This window comes from Vulpes vulpes, unplaced genomic scaffold (genome assembly GCF_048418805.1).
Source record: "Vulpes vulpes isolate BD-2025 unplaced genomic scaffold, VulVul3 u000000724, whole genome shotgun sequence".
NCBI classification, from domain to species: domain Eukaryota; kingdom Metazoa; phylum Chordata; class Mammalia; order Carnivora; family Canidae; genus Vulpes; species Vulpes vulpes.
The window spans coordinates 37,687-53,753 of NW_027325765.1; the positions used below are offsets into that span (position 1 = coordinate 37,687).

Here is a 16,067-nt window from a genome sequence, read left to right on the forward strand (position 1 = left end):
GCGCCCCAAGAGCCTGCTCTGCGCCTCTCCGGGCCAGGCGCCCGCCGCTCCTCAGCCCTCCGCCCGCCCGATCGCGCCAGCCCGCCTGCATGCTCGCCTGCCGGCCCGACTGATTGATTGACTGACCGCCTCCCGCGCCGCGCCCGGGGTGGCGGAGGGCGCCTGCCCCGGGCCGGGCGGGGGGGGTGGGGGCCAAGACGCCTCCCGCACCCCGGAGCGGAGGCTGTCGCCGGAGCCCGGGCGCGCTCCCGTCCCCGGCCTGGCGGGCGCGTCGCCGCCGCTCGGCTCCCCGGATGGCACGCCGCCCCACCTCGGACCGCTCACTGGCTGGGGGGGTGCCGCGGGCCGGCGCCGGCCGGCTCCGGACGACCCCTGGCCTCTCCTGTTCTTCAGCCGGCCTGGCTCAAAGCCAAGCCGGGGCCGCCCGCGCCGCCGGACCCCATCCTCGGACAGGCAGGGACACAGACACAGGTGCCCACGACAGACAGACAGACACACACACACACACACACACACACAGACGGAGGGACACGGGCACTCGGAGCTGGGCCACAAGGCCTGTGGGGGCGAGGCAGCCACCCCGCCGGAGGGGCGCAGGCCCTGGAGCTGCCTTAGGAGCCCTGGCAGCCGCGGGCCCTGCAGCCACGGTGTCAGGGATGCCGTTCTGCCCCCATTCCTGCCCATCAGCCGAACCGCCGCGGGACCGTGTGCCTGTGTTGCGTGCGCGGCGCCCACGCCCAGGCGCGGAGCGAGTCTCTCTTGTGTCTCTTGCTGTGTTGCGCGCGGCCCTTTTCGGCATGGGTGCCGGCCGCCCCCGCGTCGCTGTGGCCTTGGCTGTTGCGGGGCCGCGGAGCGCGCAGCCCGGTGCCAACGGGGCCTGAGGCCCCGGGCGGTCGGGCCATCTGGTGTCCCGGGCCCGCGGAGCGTGGACGTCGTGGCTGAGGGCCGAAGGGACGGTGGTCCGCGGGGGAGGCAGGGCATGTCCTTCGGAGAGAAGGTGCAGGCGGGCCCGGGCCGAAGGTGGGGGGGGTTGCGGGTGGCTGGGTGGCTTGGAGGCTGGGGGCGGTGCCAGGGAATTGCTAGGGGCTGGGGGCGGGCCTGGGGGCGGAGATTGGGGCGGGGCGAGGAGGGCCCGCAGGCGGGCCCGGCCCCGGCCCCGGCCCCGGCCCCCAAAGCCCCGCCCCGGCCCCGGCCCCCAAAGCCCCGCCCCGGCCCCCCGGAGGGGCTCGCAGGCCTGCGGAGACGGGATCCAGCCCCCGCCCGGCTCCCCCCAGCGACCGCCCCCTCCCCGCCCCGGCCCCGAGGTTCCTGCTGTCGCCCCGTCCCCTCCGTCGGCCGCCTTCGGGCCCCCGCGGCGCCCTGGGACGCGCGGCCGGCTAGGACGTGGGTGGGTGTGCTTGAAGGGCGGGCTGCGAGGGTGAAGGGCTTGAGAGGAAGAGGAGGTGGTGCATGTGTGTGGCCTCCTGCCCGTGCAGCCGGCGCCCTCGGTGCTCCGCGGCGCCCTGCGGTGCTTCCGGCGGGGCGGGGGCCATGCCACGGGTTGCCCGGAGGGGGGCGCCGCCGCCGCCGCCGCCGCCGCCGCCGCGTTGGTCGAGGGGGCGTTGGCGGCCAAGGGACAGACAGGAAGGCAGGCAAAAGGCCGAGGAAAAAAAGCCTACAGCACCCGGTATTCCCAGGCGGTCTCCCATCCAAGTACTAACCAGGCCCGACCCTGCTTAGCTTCCGAGATCAGACGAGATCGGGCGCGTTCAGGGTGGTATGGCCGTAGACGTCCGCGGCTGCCGCTGGGCGCCCCAAGAGCCTGCTCTGCGCCTCTCCGGGCCAGGCGCCCGCCGCTCCTCAGCCCTCCGCCCGCCCGATCGCGCCAGCCCGCCTGCATGCTCGCCTGCCGGCCCGACTGATTGATTGACTGACCGCCTCCCGCGCCGCGCCCGGGGTGGCGGAGGGCGCCTGCCCCGGGCCGGGCGGGGGGGGTGGGGGCCAAGACGCCTCCCGCACCCCGGAGCGGAGGCTGTCGCCGGAGCCCGGGCGCGCTCCCGTCCCCGGCCTGGCGGGCGCGTCGCCGCCGCTCGGCTCCCCGGATGGCACGCCGCCCCACCTCGGACCGCTCACTGGCTGGGGGGGTGCCGCGGGCCGGCGCCGGCCGGCTCCGGACGACCCCTGGCCTCTCCTGTTCTTCAGCCGGCCTGGCTCAAAGCCAAGCCGGGGCCGCCCGCGCCGCCGGACCCCATCCTCGGACAGGCAGGGACACAGACACAGGTGCCCACGACAGACAGACAGACACACACACACACACACACACAGACGGAGGGACACGGGCACTCGGAGCTGGGCCACAAGGCCTGTGGGGGCGAGGCAGCCACCCCGCCGGAGGGGCGCAGGCCCTGGAGCTGCCTTAGGAGCCCTGGCAGCCGCGGGCCCTGCAGCCACGGTGTCAGGGATGCCGTTCTGCCCCCATTCCTGCCCATCAGCCGAACCGCCGCGGGACCGTGTGCCTGTGTTGCGTGCGCGGCGCCCACGCCCAGGCGCGGAGCGAGTCTCTCTTGTGTCTCTTGCTGTGTTGCGCGCGGCCCTTTTCGGCATGGGTGCCGGCCGCCCCCGCGTCGCTGTGGCCTTGGCTGTTGCGGGGCCGCGGAGCGCGCAGCCCGGTGCCAACGGGGCCTGAGGCCCCGGGCGGTCGGGCCATCTGGTGTCCCGGGCCCGCGGAGCGTGGACGTCGTGGCTGAGGGCCGAAGGGACGGTGGTCCGCGGGGGAGGCAGGGCATGTCCTTCGGAGAGAAGGTGCAGGCGGGCCCGGGCCGAAGGTGGGGGGGGTTGCGGGTGGCTGGGTGGCTTGGAGGCTGGGGGCGGTGCCAGGGAATTGCTAGGGGCTGGGGGCGGGCCTGGGGGCGGAGATTGGGGCGGGGCGAGGAGGGCCCCGGCCCCGGCCCCGGCCCCCAAAGCCCCGCCCCGGCCCCGGCCCCCAAAGCCCCGCCCCGGCCCCCCGGAGGGGCTCGCAGGCCTGCGGAGACGGGATCCAGCCCCCGCCCGGCTCCCCCCAGCGACCGCCCCCTCCCCGCCCCGGCCCCGAGGTTCCTGCTGTCGCCCCGTCCCCTCCGTCGGCCGCCTTCGGGCCCCCGCGGCGCCCTGGGACGCGCGGCCGGCTAGGACGTGGGTGGGTGTGCTTGAAGGGCGGGCTGCGAGGGTGAAGGGCTTGAGAGGAAGAGGAGGTGGTGCATGTGTGTGGCCTCCTGCCCGTGCAGCCGGCGCCCTCGGTGCTCCGCGGCGCCCTGCGGTGCTTCCGGCGGGGCGGGGGCCATGCCACGGGTCGCCCGGAGGGGGGCGCCGCCGCCGCCGCCGCCGCCGCCGCCGCCGCCGCCGCCGCCGCCGCCGCGTTGGTCGAGGGGGCGTTGGCGGCCAAGGGACAGACAGGAAGGCAGGCAAAAGGCCGAGGAAAAAAAGCCTACAGCACCCGGTATTCCCAGGCGGTCTCCCATCCAAGTACTAACCAGGCCCGACCCTGCTTAGCTTCCGAGATCAGACGAGATCGGGCGCGTTCAGGGTGGTATGGCCGTAGACGTCCGCGGCTGCCGCTGGGCGCCCCAAGAGCCTGCTCTGCGCCTCTCCGGGCCAGGCGCCCGCCGCTCCTCAGCCCTCCGCCCGCCCGATCGCGCCAGCCCGCCTGCATGCTCGCCTGCCGGCCCGACTGATTGATTGACTGACCGCCTCCCGCGCCGCGCCCGGGGTGGCGGAGGGCGCCTGCCCCGGGCCGGGCGGGGGGGGTGGGGGCCAAGACGCCTCCCGCACCCCGGAGCGGAGGCTGTCGCCGGAGCCCGGGCGCGCTCCCGTCCCCGGCCTGGCGGGCGCGTCGCCGCCGCTCGGCTCCCCGGATGGCACGCCGCCCCACCTCGGACCGCTCACTGGCTGGGGGGGTGCCGCGGGCCGGCGCCGGCCGGCTCCGGACGACCCCTGGCCTCTCCTGTTCTTCAGCCGGCCTGGCTCAAAGCCAAGCCGGGGCCGCCCGCGCCGCCGGACCCCATCCTCGGACAGGCAGGGACACAGACACAGGTGCCCACGACAGACAGACAGACACACACACACACACACACACAGACGGAGGGACACGGGCACTCGGAGCTGGGCCACAAGGCCTGTGGGGGCGAGGCAGCCACCCCGCCGGAGGGGCGCAGGCCCTGGAGCTGCCTTAGGAGCCCTGGCAGCCGCGGGCCCTGCAGCCACGGTGTCAGGGATGCCGTTCTGCCCCCATTCCTGCCCATCAGCCGAACCGCCGCGGGACCGTGTGCCTGTGTTGCGTGCGCGGCGCCCACGCCCAGGCGCGGAGCGAGTCTCTCTTGTGTCTCTTGCTGTGTTGCGCGCGGCCCTTTTCGGCATGGGTGCCGGCCGCCCCCGCGTCGCTGTGGCCTTGGCTGTTGCGGGGCCGCGGAGCGCGCAGCCCGGTGCCAACGGGGCCTGAGGCCCCGGGCGGTCGGGCCATCTGGTGTCCCGGGCCCGCGGAGCGTGGACGTCGTGGCTGAGGGCCGAAGGGACGGTGGTCCGCGGGGGAGGCAGGGCATGTCCTTCGGAGAGAAGGTGCAGGCGGGCCCGGGCCGAAGGTGGGGGGGGTTGCGGGTGGCTGGGTGGCTTGGAGGCTGGGGGCGGTGCCAGGGAATTGCTAGGGGCTGGGGGCGGGCCTGGGGGCGGAGATTGGGGCGGGGCGAGGAGGGCCCGCAGGCGGGCCCGGCCCCGGCCCCGGCCCCGGCCCCCAAAGCCCCGCCCCGGCCCCGGCCCCCAAAGCCCCGCCCCGGCCCCCCGGAGGGGCTCGCAGGCCTGCGGAGACGGGATCCAGCCCCCGCCCGGCTCCCCCCAGCGACCGCCCCCTCCCCGCCCCGGCCCCGAGGTTCCTGCTGTCGCCCCGTCCCCTCCGTCGGCCGCCTTCGGGCCCCCGCGGCGCCCTGGGACGCGCGGCCGGCTAGGACGTGGGTGGGTGTGCTTGAAGGGCGGGCTGCGAGGGTGAAGGGCTTGAGAGGAAGAGGAGGTGGTGCATGTGTGTGGCCTCCTGCCCGTGCAGCCGGCGCCCTCGGTGCTCCGCGGCGCCCTGCGGTGCTTCCGGCGGGGCGGGGGCCATGCCACGGGTCGCCCGGAGGGGGGCGCCGCCGCCGCCGCCGCCGCCGCCGCCGCCGCCGCCGCCGCGTTGGTCGAGGGGGCGTTGGCGGCCAAGGGACAGACAGGAAGGCAGGCAAAAGGCCGAGGAAAAAAAGCCTACAGCACCCGGTATTCCCAGGCGGTCTCCCATCCAAGTACTAACCAGGCCCGACCCTGCTTAGCTTCCGAGATCAGACGAGATCGGGCGCGTTCAGGGTGGTATGGCCGTAGACGTCCGCGGCTGCCGCTGGGCGCCCCAAGAGCCTGCTCTGCGCCTCTCCGGGCCAGGCGCCCGCCGCTCCTCAGCCCTCCGCCCGCCCGATCGCGCCAGCCCGCCTGCATGCTCGCCTGCCGGCCCGACTGATTGATTGACTGACCGCCTCCCGCGCCGCGCCCGGGGTGGCGGAGGGCGCCTGCCCCGGGCCGGGCGGGGGGGGTGGGGGCCAAGACGCCTCCCGCACCCCGGAGCGGAGGCTGTCGCCGGAGCCCGGGCGCGCTCCCGTCCCCGGCCTGGCGGGCGCGTCGCCGCCGCTCGGCTCCCCGGATGGCACGCCGCCCCACCTCGGACCGCTCACTGGCTGGGGGGGTGCCGCGGGCCGGCGCCGGCCGGCTCCGGACGACCCCTGGCCTCTCCTGTTCTTCAGCCGGCCTGGCTCAAAGCCAAGCCGGGGCCGCCCGCGCCGCCGGACCCCATCCTCGGACAGGCAGGGACACAGACACAGGTGCCCACGACAGACAGACAGACACACACACACACACACACACACAGACGGAGGGACACGGGCACTCGGAGCTGGGCCACAAGGCCTGTGGGGGCGAGGCAGCCACCCCGCCGGAGGGGCGCAGGCCCTGGAGCTGCCTTAGGAGCCCTGGCAGCCGCGGGCCCTGCAGCCACGGTGTCAGGGATGCCGTTCTGCCCCCATTCCTGCCCATCAGCCGAACCGCCGCGGGACCGTGTGCCTGTGTTGCGTGCGCGGCGCCCACGCCCAGGCGCGGAGCGAGTCTCTCTTGTGTCTCTTGCTGTGTTGCGCGCGGCCCTTTTCGGCATGGGTGCCGGCCGCCCCCGCGTCGCTGTGGCCTTGGCTGTTGCGGGGCCGCGGAGCGCGCAGCCCGGTGCCAACGGGGCCTGAGGCCCCGGGCGGTCGGGCCATCTGGTGTCCCGGGCCCGCGGAGCGTGGACGTCGTGGCTGAGGGCCGAAGGGACGGTGGTCCGCGGGGGAGGCAGGGCATGTCCTTCGGAGAGAAGGTGCAGGCGGGCCCGGGCCGAAGGTGGGGGGGGTTGCGGGTGGCTGGGTGGCTTGGAGGCTGGGGGCGGTGCCAGGGAATTGCTAGGGGCTGGGGGCGGGCCTGGGGGCGGAGATTGGGGCGGGGCGAGGAGGGCCCCGGCCCCGGCCCCGGCCCCCAAAGCCCCGCCCCGGCCCCGGCCCCCAAAGCCCCGCCCCGGCCCCCCGGAGGGGCTCGCAGGCCTGCGGAGACGGGATCCAGCCCCCGCCCGGCTCCCCCCAGCGACCGCCCCCTCCCCGCCCCGGCCCCGAGGTTCCTGCTGTCGCCCCGTCCCCTCCGTCGGCCGCCTTCGGGCCCCCGCGGCGCCCTGGGACGCGCGGCCGGCTAGGACGTGGGTGGGTGTGCTTGAAGGGCGGGCTGCGAGGGTGAAGGGCTTGAGAGGAAGAGGAGGTGGTGCATGTGTGTGGCCTCCTGCCCGTGCAGCCGGCGCCCTCGGTGCTCCGCGGCGCCCTGCGGTGCTTCCGGCGGGGCGGGGGCCATGCCACGGGTCGCCCGGAGGGGGGCGCCGCCGCCGCCGCCGCCGCCGCCGCCGCCGCCGCCGCCGCCGCCGCGTTGGTCGAGGGGGCGTTGGCGGCCAAGGGACAGACAGGAAGGCAGGCAAAAGGCCGAGGAAAAAAAGCCTACAGCACCCGGTATTCCCAGGCGGTCTCCCATCCAAGTACTAACCAGGCCCGACCCTGCTTAGCTTCCGAGATCAGACGAGATCGGGCGCGTTCAGGGTGGTATGGCCGTAGACGTCCGCGGCTGCCGCTGGGCGCCCCAAGAGCCTGCTCTGCGCCTCTCCGGGCCAGGCGCCCGCCGCTCCTCAGCCCTCCGCCCGCCCGATCGCGCCAGCCCGCCTGCATGCTCGCCTGCCGGCCCGACTGATTGATTGACTGACCGCCTCCCGCGCCGCGCCCGGGGTGGCGGAGGGCGCCTGCCCCGGGCCGGGCGGGGGGGGTGGGGGCCAAGACGCCTCCCGCACCCCGGAGCGGAGGCTGTCGCCGGAGCCCGGGCGCGCTCCCGTCCCCGGCCTGGCGGGCGCGTCGCCGCCGCTCGGCTCCCCGGATGGCACGCCGCCCCACCTCGGACCGCTCACTGGCTGGGGGGGTGCCGCGGGCCGGCGCCGGCCGGCTCCGGACGACCCCTGGCCTCTCCTGTTCTTCAGCCGGCCTGGCTCAAAGCCAAGCCGGGGCCGCCCGCGCCGCCGGACCCCATCCTCGGACAGGCAGGGACACAGACACAGGTGCCCACGACAGACAGACAGACACACACACACACACACACAGACGGAGGGACACGGGCACTCGGAGCTGGGCCACAAGGCCTGTGGGGGCGAGGCAGCCACCCCGCCGGAGGGGCGCAGGCCCTGGAGCTGCCTTAGGAGCCCTGGCAGCCGCGGGCCCTGCAGCCACGGTGTCAGGGATGCCGTTCTGCCCCCATTCCTGCCCATCAGCCGAACCGCCGCGGGACCGTGTGCCTGTGTTGCGTGCGCGGCGCCCACGCCCAGGCGCGGAGCGAGTCTCTCTTGTGTCTCTTGCTGTGTTGCGCGCGGCCCTTTTCGGCATGGGTGCCGGCCGCCCCCGCGTCGCTGTGGCCTTGGCTGTTGCGGGGCCGCGGAGCGCGCAGCCCGGTGCCAACGGGGCCTGAGGCCCCGGGCGGTCGGGCCATCTGGTGTCCCGGGCCCGCGGAGCGTGGACGTCGTGGCTGAGGGCCGAAGGGACGGTGGTCCGCGGGGGAGGCAGGGCATGTCCTTCGGAGAGAAGGTGCAGGCGGGCCCGGGCCGAAGGTGGGGGGGGTTGCGGGTGGCTGGGTGGCTTGGAGGCTGGGGGCGGTGCCAGGGAATTGCTAGGGGCTGGGGGCGGGCCTGGGGGCGGAGATTGGGGCGGGGCGAGGAGGGCCCCGGCCCCGGCCCCGGCCCCCAAAGCCCCGCCCCGGCCCCGGCCCCCAAAGCCCCGCCCCGGCCCCCCGGAGGGGCTCGCAGGCCTGCGGAGACGGGATCCAGCCCCCGCCCGGCTCCCCCCAGCGACCGCCCCCTCCCCGCCCCGGCCCCGAGGTTCCTGCTGTCGCCCCGTCCCCTCCGTCGGCCGCCTTCGGGCCCCCGCGGCGCCCTGGGACGCGCGGCCGGCTAGGACGTGGGTGGGTGTGCTTGAAGGGCGGGCTGCGAGGGTGAAGGGCTTGAGAGGAAGAGGAGGTGGTGCATGTGTGTGGCCTCCTGCCCGTGCAGCCGGCGCCCTCGGTGCTCCGCGGCGCCCTGCGGTGCTTCCGGCGGGGCGGGGGCCATGCCACGGGTCGCCCGGAGGGGGGCGCCGCCGCCGCCGCCGCCGCCGCCGCCGCGTTGGTCGAGGGGGCGTTGGCGGCCAAGGGACAGACAGGAAGGCAGGCAAAAGGCCGAGGAAAAAAAGCCTACAGCACCCGGTATTCCCAGGCGGTCTCCCATCCAAGTACTAACCAGGCCCGACCCTGCTTAGCTTCCGAGATCAGACGAGATCGGGCGCGTTCAGGGTGGTATGGCCGTAGACGTCCGCGGCTGCCGCTGGGCGCCCCAAGAGCCTGCTCTGCGCCTCTCCGGGCCAGGCGCCCGCCGCTCCTCAGCCCTCCGCCCGCCCGATCGCGCCAGCCCGCCTGCATGCTCGCCTGCCGGCCCGACTGATTGATTGACTGACCGCCTCCCGCGCCGCGCCCGGGGTGGCGGAGGGCGCCTGCCCCGGGCCGGGCGGGGGGGGTGGGGGCCAAGACGCCTCCCGCACCCCGGAGCGGAGGCTGTCGCCGGAGCCCGGGCGCGCTCCCGTCCCCGGCCTGGCGGGCGCGTCGCCGCCGCTCGGCTCCCCGGATGGCACGCCGCCCCACCTCGGACCGCTCACTGGCTGGGGGGGTGCCGCGGGCCGGCGCCGGCCGGCTCCGGACGACCCCTGGCCTCTCCTGTTCTTCAGCCGGCCTGGCTCAAAGCCAAGCCGGGGCCGCCCGCGCCGCCGGACCCCATCCTCGGACAGGCAGGGACACAGACACAGGTGCCCACGACAGACAGACAGACACACACACACACACACACACAGACGGAGGGACACGGGCACTCGGAGCTGGGCCACAAGGCCTGTGGGGGCGAGGCAGCCACCCCGCCGGAGGGGCGCAGGCCCTGGAGCTGCCTTAGGAGCCCTGGCAGCCGCGGGCCCTGCAGCCACGGTGTCAGGGATGCCGTTCTGCCCCCATTCCTGCCCATCAGCCGAACCGCCGCGGGACCGTGTGCCTGTGTTGCGTGCGCGGCGCCCACGCCCAGGCGCGGAGCGAGTCTCTCTTGTGTCTCTTGCTGTGTTGCGCGCGGCCCTTTTCGGCATGGGTGCCGGCCGCCCCCGCGTCGCTGTGGCCTTGGCTGTTGCGGGGCCGCGGAGCGCGCAGCCCGGTGCCAACGGGGCCTGAGGCCCCGGGCGGTCGGGCCATCTGGTGTCCCGGGCCCGCGGAGCGTGGACGTCGTGGCTGAGGGCCGAAGGGACGGTGGTCCGCGGGGGAGGCAGGGCATGTCCTTCGGAGAGAAGGTGCAGGCGGGCCCGGGCCGAAGGTGGGGGGGGTTGCGGGTGGCTGGGTGGCTTGGAGGCTGGGGGCGGTGCCAGGGAATTGCTAGGGGCTGGGGGCGGGCCTGGGGGCGGAGATTGGGGCGGGGCGAGGAGGGCCCGCAGGTGGGCCCGGCCCCGGCCCCGGCCCCGGCCCCGGCCCCCAAAGCCCCGCCCCGGCCCCCCGGAGGGGCTCGCAGGCCTGCGGAGACGGGATCCAGCCCCCGCCCGGCTCCCCCCAGCGACCGCCCCCTCCCCGCCCCGGCCCCGAGGTTCCTGCTGTCGCCCCGTCCCCTCCGTCGGCCGCCTTCGGGCCCCCGCGGCGCCCTGGGACGCGCGGCCGGCTAGGACGTGGGTGGGTGTGCTTGAAGGGCGGGCTGCGAGGGTGAAGGGCTTGAGAGGAAGAGGAGGTGGTGCATGTGTGTGGCCTCCTGCCCGTGCAGCCGGCGCCCTCGGTGCTCCGCGGCGCCCTGCGGTGCTTCCGGCGGGGCGGGGGCCATGCCACGGGTCGCCCGGAGGGGGGCGCCGCCGCCGCCGCCGCCGCCGCCGCCGCCGCCGCGTTGGTCGAGGGGGCGTTGGCGGCCAAGGGACAGACAGGAAGGCAGGCAAAAGGCCGAGGAAAAAAAGCCTACAGCACCCGGTATTCCCAGGCGGTCTCCCATCCAAGTACTAACCAGGCCCGACCCTGCTTAGCTTCCGAGATCAGACGAGATCGGGCGCGTTCAGGGTGGTATGGCCGTAGACGTCCGCGGCTGCCGCTGGGCGCCCCAAGAGCCTGCTCTGCGCCTCTCCGGGCCAGGCGCCCGCCGCTCCTCAGCCCTCCGCCCGCCCGATCGCGCCAGCCCGCCTGCATGCTCGCCTGCCGGCCCGACTGATTGATTGACTGACCGCCTCCCGCGCCACGCCCGGGGTGGCGGAGGGCGCCTGCCCCGGGCCGGGCGGGGGGGGTGGGGGCCAAGACGCCTCCCGCACCCCGGAGCGGAGGCTGTCGCCGGAGCCCGGGCGCGCTCCCGTCCCCGGCCTGGCGGGCGCGTCGCCGCCGCTCGGCTCCCCGGATGGCACGCCGCCCCACCTCGGACCGCTCACTGGCTGGGGGGGTGCCGCGGGCCGGCGCCGGCCGGCTCCGGACGACCCCTGGCCTCTCCTGTTCTTCAGCCGGCCTGGCTCAAAGCCAAGCCGGGGCCGCCCGCGCCGCCGGACCCCATCCTCGGACAGGCAGGGACACAGACACAGGTGCCCACGACAGACAGACAGACACACACACACACACACACAGACGGAGGGACACGGGCACTCGGAGCTGGGCCACAAGGCCTGTGGGGGCGAGGCAGCCACCCCGCCGGAGGGGCGCAGGCCCTGGAGCTGCCTTAGGAGCCCTGGCAGCCGCGGGCCCTGCAGCCACGGTGTCAGGGATGCCGTTCTGCCCCCATTCCTGCCCATCAGCCGAACCGCCGCGGGACCGTGTGCCTGTGTTGCGTGCGCGGCGCCCACGCCCAGGCGCGGAGCGAGTCTCTCTTGTGTCTCTTGCTGTGTTGCGCGCGGCCCTTTTCGGCATGGGTGCCGGCCGCCCCCGCGTCGCTGTGGCCTTGGCTGTTGCGGGGCCGCGGAGCGCGCAGCCCGGTGCCAACGGGGCCTGAGGCCCCGGGCGGTCGGGCCATCTGGTGTCCCGGGCCCGCGGAGCGTGGACGTCGTGGCTGAGGGCCGAAGGGACGGTGGTCCGCGGGGGAGGCAGGGCATGTCCTTCGGAGAGAAGGTGCAGGCGGGCCCGGGCCGAAGGTGGGGGGGGTTGCGGGTGGCTGGGTGGCTTGGAGGCTGGGGGCGGTGCCAGGGAATTGCTAGGGGCTGGGGGCGGGCCTGGGGGCGGAGATTGGGGCGGGGCGAGGAGGGCCCGCAGGCGGGCCCGGCCCCGGCCCCGGCCCCGGCCCCCAAAGCCCCGCCCCGGCCCCGGCCCCCAAAGCCCCGCCCCGGCCCCCCGGAGGGGCTCGCAGGCCTGCGGAGACGGGATCCAGCCCCCGCCCGGCTCCCCCCAGCGACCGCCCCCTCCCCGCCCCGGCCCCGAGGTTCCTGCTGTCGCCCCGTCCCCTCCGTCGGCCGCCTTCGGGCCCCCGCGGCGCCCTGGGACGCGCGGCCGGCTAGGACGTGGGTGGGTGTGCTTGAAGGGCGGGCTGCGAGGGTGAAGGGCTTGAGAGGAAGAGGAGGTGGTGCATGTGTGTGGCCTCCTGCCCGTGCAGCCGGCGCCCTCGGTGCTCCGCGGCGCCCTGCGGTGCTTCCGGCGGGGCGGGGGCCATGCCACGGGTCGCCCGGAGGGGGGCGCCGCCGCCGCCGCCGCCGCCGCCGCCGCCGCCGCCGCCGCCGCCGCCGCGTTGGTCGAGGGGGCGTTGGCGGCCAAGGGACAGACAGGAAGGCAGGCAAAAGGCCGAGGAAAAAAAGCCTACAGCACCCGGTATTCCCAGGCGGTCTCCCATCCAAGTACTAACCAGGCCCGACCCTGCTTAGCTTCCGAGATCAGACGAGATCGGGCGCGTTCAGGGTGGTATGGCCGTAGACGTCCGCGGCTGCCGCTGGGCGCCCCAAGAGCCTGCTCTGCGCCTCTCCGGGCCAGGCGCCCGCCGCTCCTCAGCCCTCCGCCCGCCCGATCGCGCCAGCCCGCCTGCATGCTCGCCTGCCGGCCCGACTGATTGATTGACTGACCGCCTCCCGCGCCGCGCCCGGGGTGGCGGAGGGCGCCTGCCCCGGGCCGGGCGGGGGGGGTGGGGGCCAAGACGCCTCCCGCACCCCGGAGCGGAGGCTGTCGCCGGAGCCCGGGCGCGCTCCCGTCCCCGGCCTGGCGGGCGCGTCGCCGCCGCTCGGCTCCCCGGATGGCACGCCGCCCCACCTCGGACCGCTCACTGGCTGGGGGGGTGCCGCGGGCCGGCGCCGGCCGGCTCCGGACGACCCCTGGCCTCTCCTGTTCTTCAGCCGGCCTGGCTCAAAGCCAAGCCGGGGCCGCCCGCGCCGCCGGACCCCATCCTCGGACAGGCAGGGACACAGACACAGGTGCCCACGACAGACAGACAGACACACACACACACACACACACAGACGGAGGGACACGGGCACTCGGAGCTGGGCCACAAGGCCTGTGGGGGCGAGGCAGCCACCCCGCCGGAGGGGCGCAGGCCCTGGAGCTGCCTTAGGAGCCCTGGCAGCCGCGGGCCCTGCAGCCACGGTGTCAGGGATGCCGTTCTGCCCCCATTCCTGCCCATCAGCCGAACCGCCGCGGGACCGTGTGCCTGTGTTGCGTGCGCGGCGCCCACGCCCAGGCGCGGAGCGAGTCTCTCTTGTGTCTCTTGCTGTGTTGCGCGCGGCCCTTTTCGGCATGGGTGCCGGCCGCCCCCGCGTCGCTGTGGCCTTGGCTGTTGCGGGGCCGCGGAGCGCGCAGCCCGGTGCCAACGGGGCCTGAGGCCCCGGGCGGTCGGGCCATCTGGTGTCCCGGGCCCGCGGAGCGTGGACGTCGTGGCTGAGGGCCGAAGGGACGGTGGTCCGCGGGGGAGGCAGGGCATGTCCTTCGGAGAGAAGGTGCAGGCGGGCCCGGGCCGAAGGTGGGGGGGGTTGCGGGTGGCTGGGTGGCTTGGAGGCTGGGGGCGGTGCCAGGGAATTGCTAGGGGCTGGGGGCGGGCCTGGGGGCGGAGATTGGGGCGGGGCGAGGAGGGCCCGCAGGCGGGCCCGGCCCCGGCCCCGGCCCCGGCCCCCAAAGCCCCGCCCCGGCCCCGGCCCCCAAAGCCCCGCCCCGGCCCCCCGGAGGGGCTCGCAGGCCTGCGGAGACGGGATCCAGCCCCCGCCCGGCTCCCCCCAGCGACCGCCCCCTCCCCGCCCCGGCCCCGAGGTTCCTGCTGTCGCCCCGTCCCCTCCGTCGGCCGCCTTCGGGCCCCCGCGGCGCCCTGGGACGCGCGGCCGGCTAGGACGTGGGTGGGTGTGCTTGAAGGGCGGGCTGCGAGGGTGAAGGGCTTGAGAGGAAGAGGAGGTGGTGCATGTGTGTGGCCTCCTGCCCGTGCAGCCGGCGCCCTCGGTGCTCCGCGGCGCCCTGCGGTGCTTCCGGCGGGGCGGGGGCCATGCCACGGGTCGCCCGGAGGGGGCGCCGCCGCCGCCGCCGCCGCCGCCGCCGCCGCCGCCGCCGCCGCGTTGGTCGAGGGGGCGTTGGCGGCCAAGGGACAGACAGGAAGGCAGGCAAAAGGCCGAGGAAAAAAAGCCTACAGCACCCGGTATTCCCAGGCGGTCTCCCATCCAAGTACTAACCAGGCCCGACCCTGCTTAGCTTCCGAGATCAGACGAGATCGGGCGCGTTCAGGGTGGTATGGCCGTAGACGTCCGCGGCTGCCGCTGGGCGCCCCAAGAGCCTGCTCTGCGCCTCTCCGGGCCAGGCGCCCGCCGCTCCTCAGCCCTCCGCCCGCCCGATCGCGCCAGCCCGCCTGCATGCTCGCCTGCCGGCCCGACTGATTGATTGACTGACCGCCTCCCGCGCCGCGCCCGGGGTGGCGGAGGGCGCCTGCCCCGGGCCGGGCGGGGGGGGTGGGGGCCAAGACGCCTCCCGCACCCCGGAGCGGAGGCTGTCGCCGGAGCCCGGGCGCGCTCCCGTCCCCGGCCTGGCGGGCGCGTCGCCGCCGCTCGGCTCCCCGGATGGCACGCCGCCCCACCTCGGACCGCTCACTGGCTGGGGGGGTGCCGCGGGCCGGCGCCGGCCGGCTCCGGACGACCCCTGGCCTCTCCTGTTCTTCAGCCGGCCTGGCTCAAAGCCAAGCCGGGGCCGCCCGCGCCGCCGGACCCCATCCTCGGACAGGCAGGGACACAGACACAGGTGCCCACGACAGACAGACAGACACACACACACACACACACACACAGACGGAGGGACACGGGCACTCGGAGCTGGGCCACAAGGCCTGTGGGGGCGAGGCAGCCACCCCGCCGGAGGGGCGCAGGCCCTGGAGCTGCCTTAGGAGCCCTGGCAGCCGCGGGCCCTGCAGCCACGGTGTCAGGGATGCCGTTCTGCCCCCATTCCTGCCCATCAGCCGAACCGCCGCGGGACCGTGTGCCTGTGTTGCGTGCGCGGCGCCCACGCCCAGGCGCGGAGCGAGTCTCTCTTGTGTCTCTTGCTGTGTTGCGCGCGGCCCTTTTCGGCATGGGTGCCGGCCGCCCCCGCGTCGCTGTGGCCTTGGCTGTTGCGGGGCCGCGGAGCGCGCAGCCCGGTGCCAACGGGGCCTGAGGCCCCGGGCGGTCGGGCCATCTGGTGTCCCGGGCCCGCGGAGCGTGGACGTCGTGGCTGAGGGCCGAAGGGACGGTGGTCCGCGGGGGAGGCAGGGCATGTCCTTCGGAGAGAAGGTGCAGGCGGGCCCGGGCCGAAGGTGGGGGGGGTTGCGGGTGGCTGGGTGGCTTGGAGGCTGGGGGCGGTGCCAGGGAATTGCTAGGGGCTGGGGGCGGGCCTGGGGGCGGAGATTGGGGCGGGGCGAGGAGGGCCCCGGCCCCGGCCCCGGCCCCCAAAGCCCCGCCCCGGCCCCGGCCCCCAAAGCCCCGCCCCGGCCCCCCGGAGGGGCTCGCAGGCCTGCGGAGACGGGATCCAGCCCCCGCCCGGCTCCCCCCAGCGACCGCCCCCTCCCCGCCCCGGCCCCGAGGTTCCTGCTGTCGCCCCGTCCCCTCCGTCGGCCGCCTTCGGGCCCCCGCGGCGCCCTGGGACGCGCGGCCGGCTAGGACGTGGGTGGGTGTGCTTGAAGGGCGGGCTGCGAGGGTGAAGGGCTTGAGAGGAAGAGGAGGTGGTGCATGTGTGTGGCCTCCTGCCCGTGCAGCCGGCGCCCTCGGTGCTCCGCGGCGCCCTGCGGTGCTTCCGGCGGGGCGGGGGCCATGCCACGGGTCGCCCGGAGGGGGGCGCCGCCGCCGCCGCCGCCGCCGCCGCCGCCGCCGCCGCCGCCGCCGCCGCGTTGGTCGAGGGGGCGTTGGCGGCCAAGGGACAGACAGGAAGGCAGGCAAAAGGCCGAGGAAAAAAAGCCTACAGCACCCGGTATTCCCAGGCGGTCTCCCATCCAAGTACTAACCAGGCCCGACCCTGCTTAGCTTCCGAGATCAGACGAGATCGGGCGCGTTCAGGGTGGTATGGCCGTAGAC

The 16,067-nt window shown here is 76.2% G+C and overlaps 9 non-coding genes across 9 annotated transcripts; all 9 read right to left on the reverse strand.

Annotated features, from left to right (window-relative positions):
- Positions 1 to 1,651: 1,651 nt before the first annotated feature.
- LOC140597260 (5S ribosomal RNA) lies at positions 1,652 to 1,770 on the reverse strand. The gene has a single exon (XR_011999125.1). It is a non-coding gene; the product is annotated as a 5S ribosomal RNA (ribosomal RNA).
- Positions 1,771 to 3,439: 1,669 nt separating this feature from the next.
- On the reverse strand, positions 3,440 to 3,558 carry LOC140597261 (5S ribosomal RNA). The gene has a single exon (XR_011999126.1). It is a non-coding gene; the product is annotated as a 5S ribosomal RNA (ribosomal RNA).
- A 1,677-nt stretch (positions 3,559 to 5,235) lies between these two features.
- Positions 5,236 to 5,354, reverse strand: LOC140597262 (5S ribosomal RNA). Its single transcript, XR_011999127.1, has one exon. It is a non-coding gene; the product is annotated as a 5S ribosomal RNA (ribosomal RNA).
- Positions 5,355 to 7,022: 1,668 nt separating this feature from the next.
- On the reverse strand, positions 7,023 to 7,141 carry LOC140597264 (5S ribosomal RNA). Its single transcript, XR_011999129.1, has one exon. It is a non-coding gene; the product is annotated as a 5S ribosomal RNA (ribosomal RNA).
- Positions 7,142 to 8,787: 1,646 nt separating this feature from the next.
- On the reverse strand, positions 8,788 to 8,906 carry LOC140597265 (5S ribosomal RNA). Its single transcript, XR_011999130.1, has one exon. It is a non-coding gene; the product is annotated as a 5S ribosomal RNA (ribosomal RNA).
- A 1,651-nt stretch (positions 8,907 to 10,557) lies between these two features.
- Positions 10,558 to 10,676, reverse strand: LOC140597266 (5S ribosomal RNA). Its single transcript, XR_011999131.1, has one exon. It is a non-coding gene; the product is annotated as a 5S ribosomal RNA (ribosomal RNA).
- Positions 10,677 to 12,360: 1,684 nt separating this feature from the next.
- Positions 12,361 to 12,479, reverse strand: LOC140597267 (5S ribosomal RNA). Its single transcript, XR_011999132.1, has one exon. It is a non-coding gene; the product is annotated as a 5S ribosomal RNA (ribosomal RNA).
- Positions 12,480 to 14,158: 1,679 nt separating this feature from the next.
- Positions 14,159 to 14,277, reverse strand: LOC140597268 (5S ribosomal RNA). Its single transcript, XR_011999133.1, has one exon. It is a non-coding gene; the product is annotated as a 5S ribosomal RNA (ribosomal RNA).
- Positions 14,278 to 15,948: 1,671 nt separating this feature from the next.
- LOC140597269 (5S ribosomal RNA) lies at positions 15,949 to 16,067 on the reverse strand. Its single transcript, XR_011999134.1, has one exon. It is a non-coding gene; the product is annotated as a 5S ribosomal RNA (ribosomal RNA).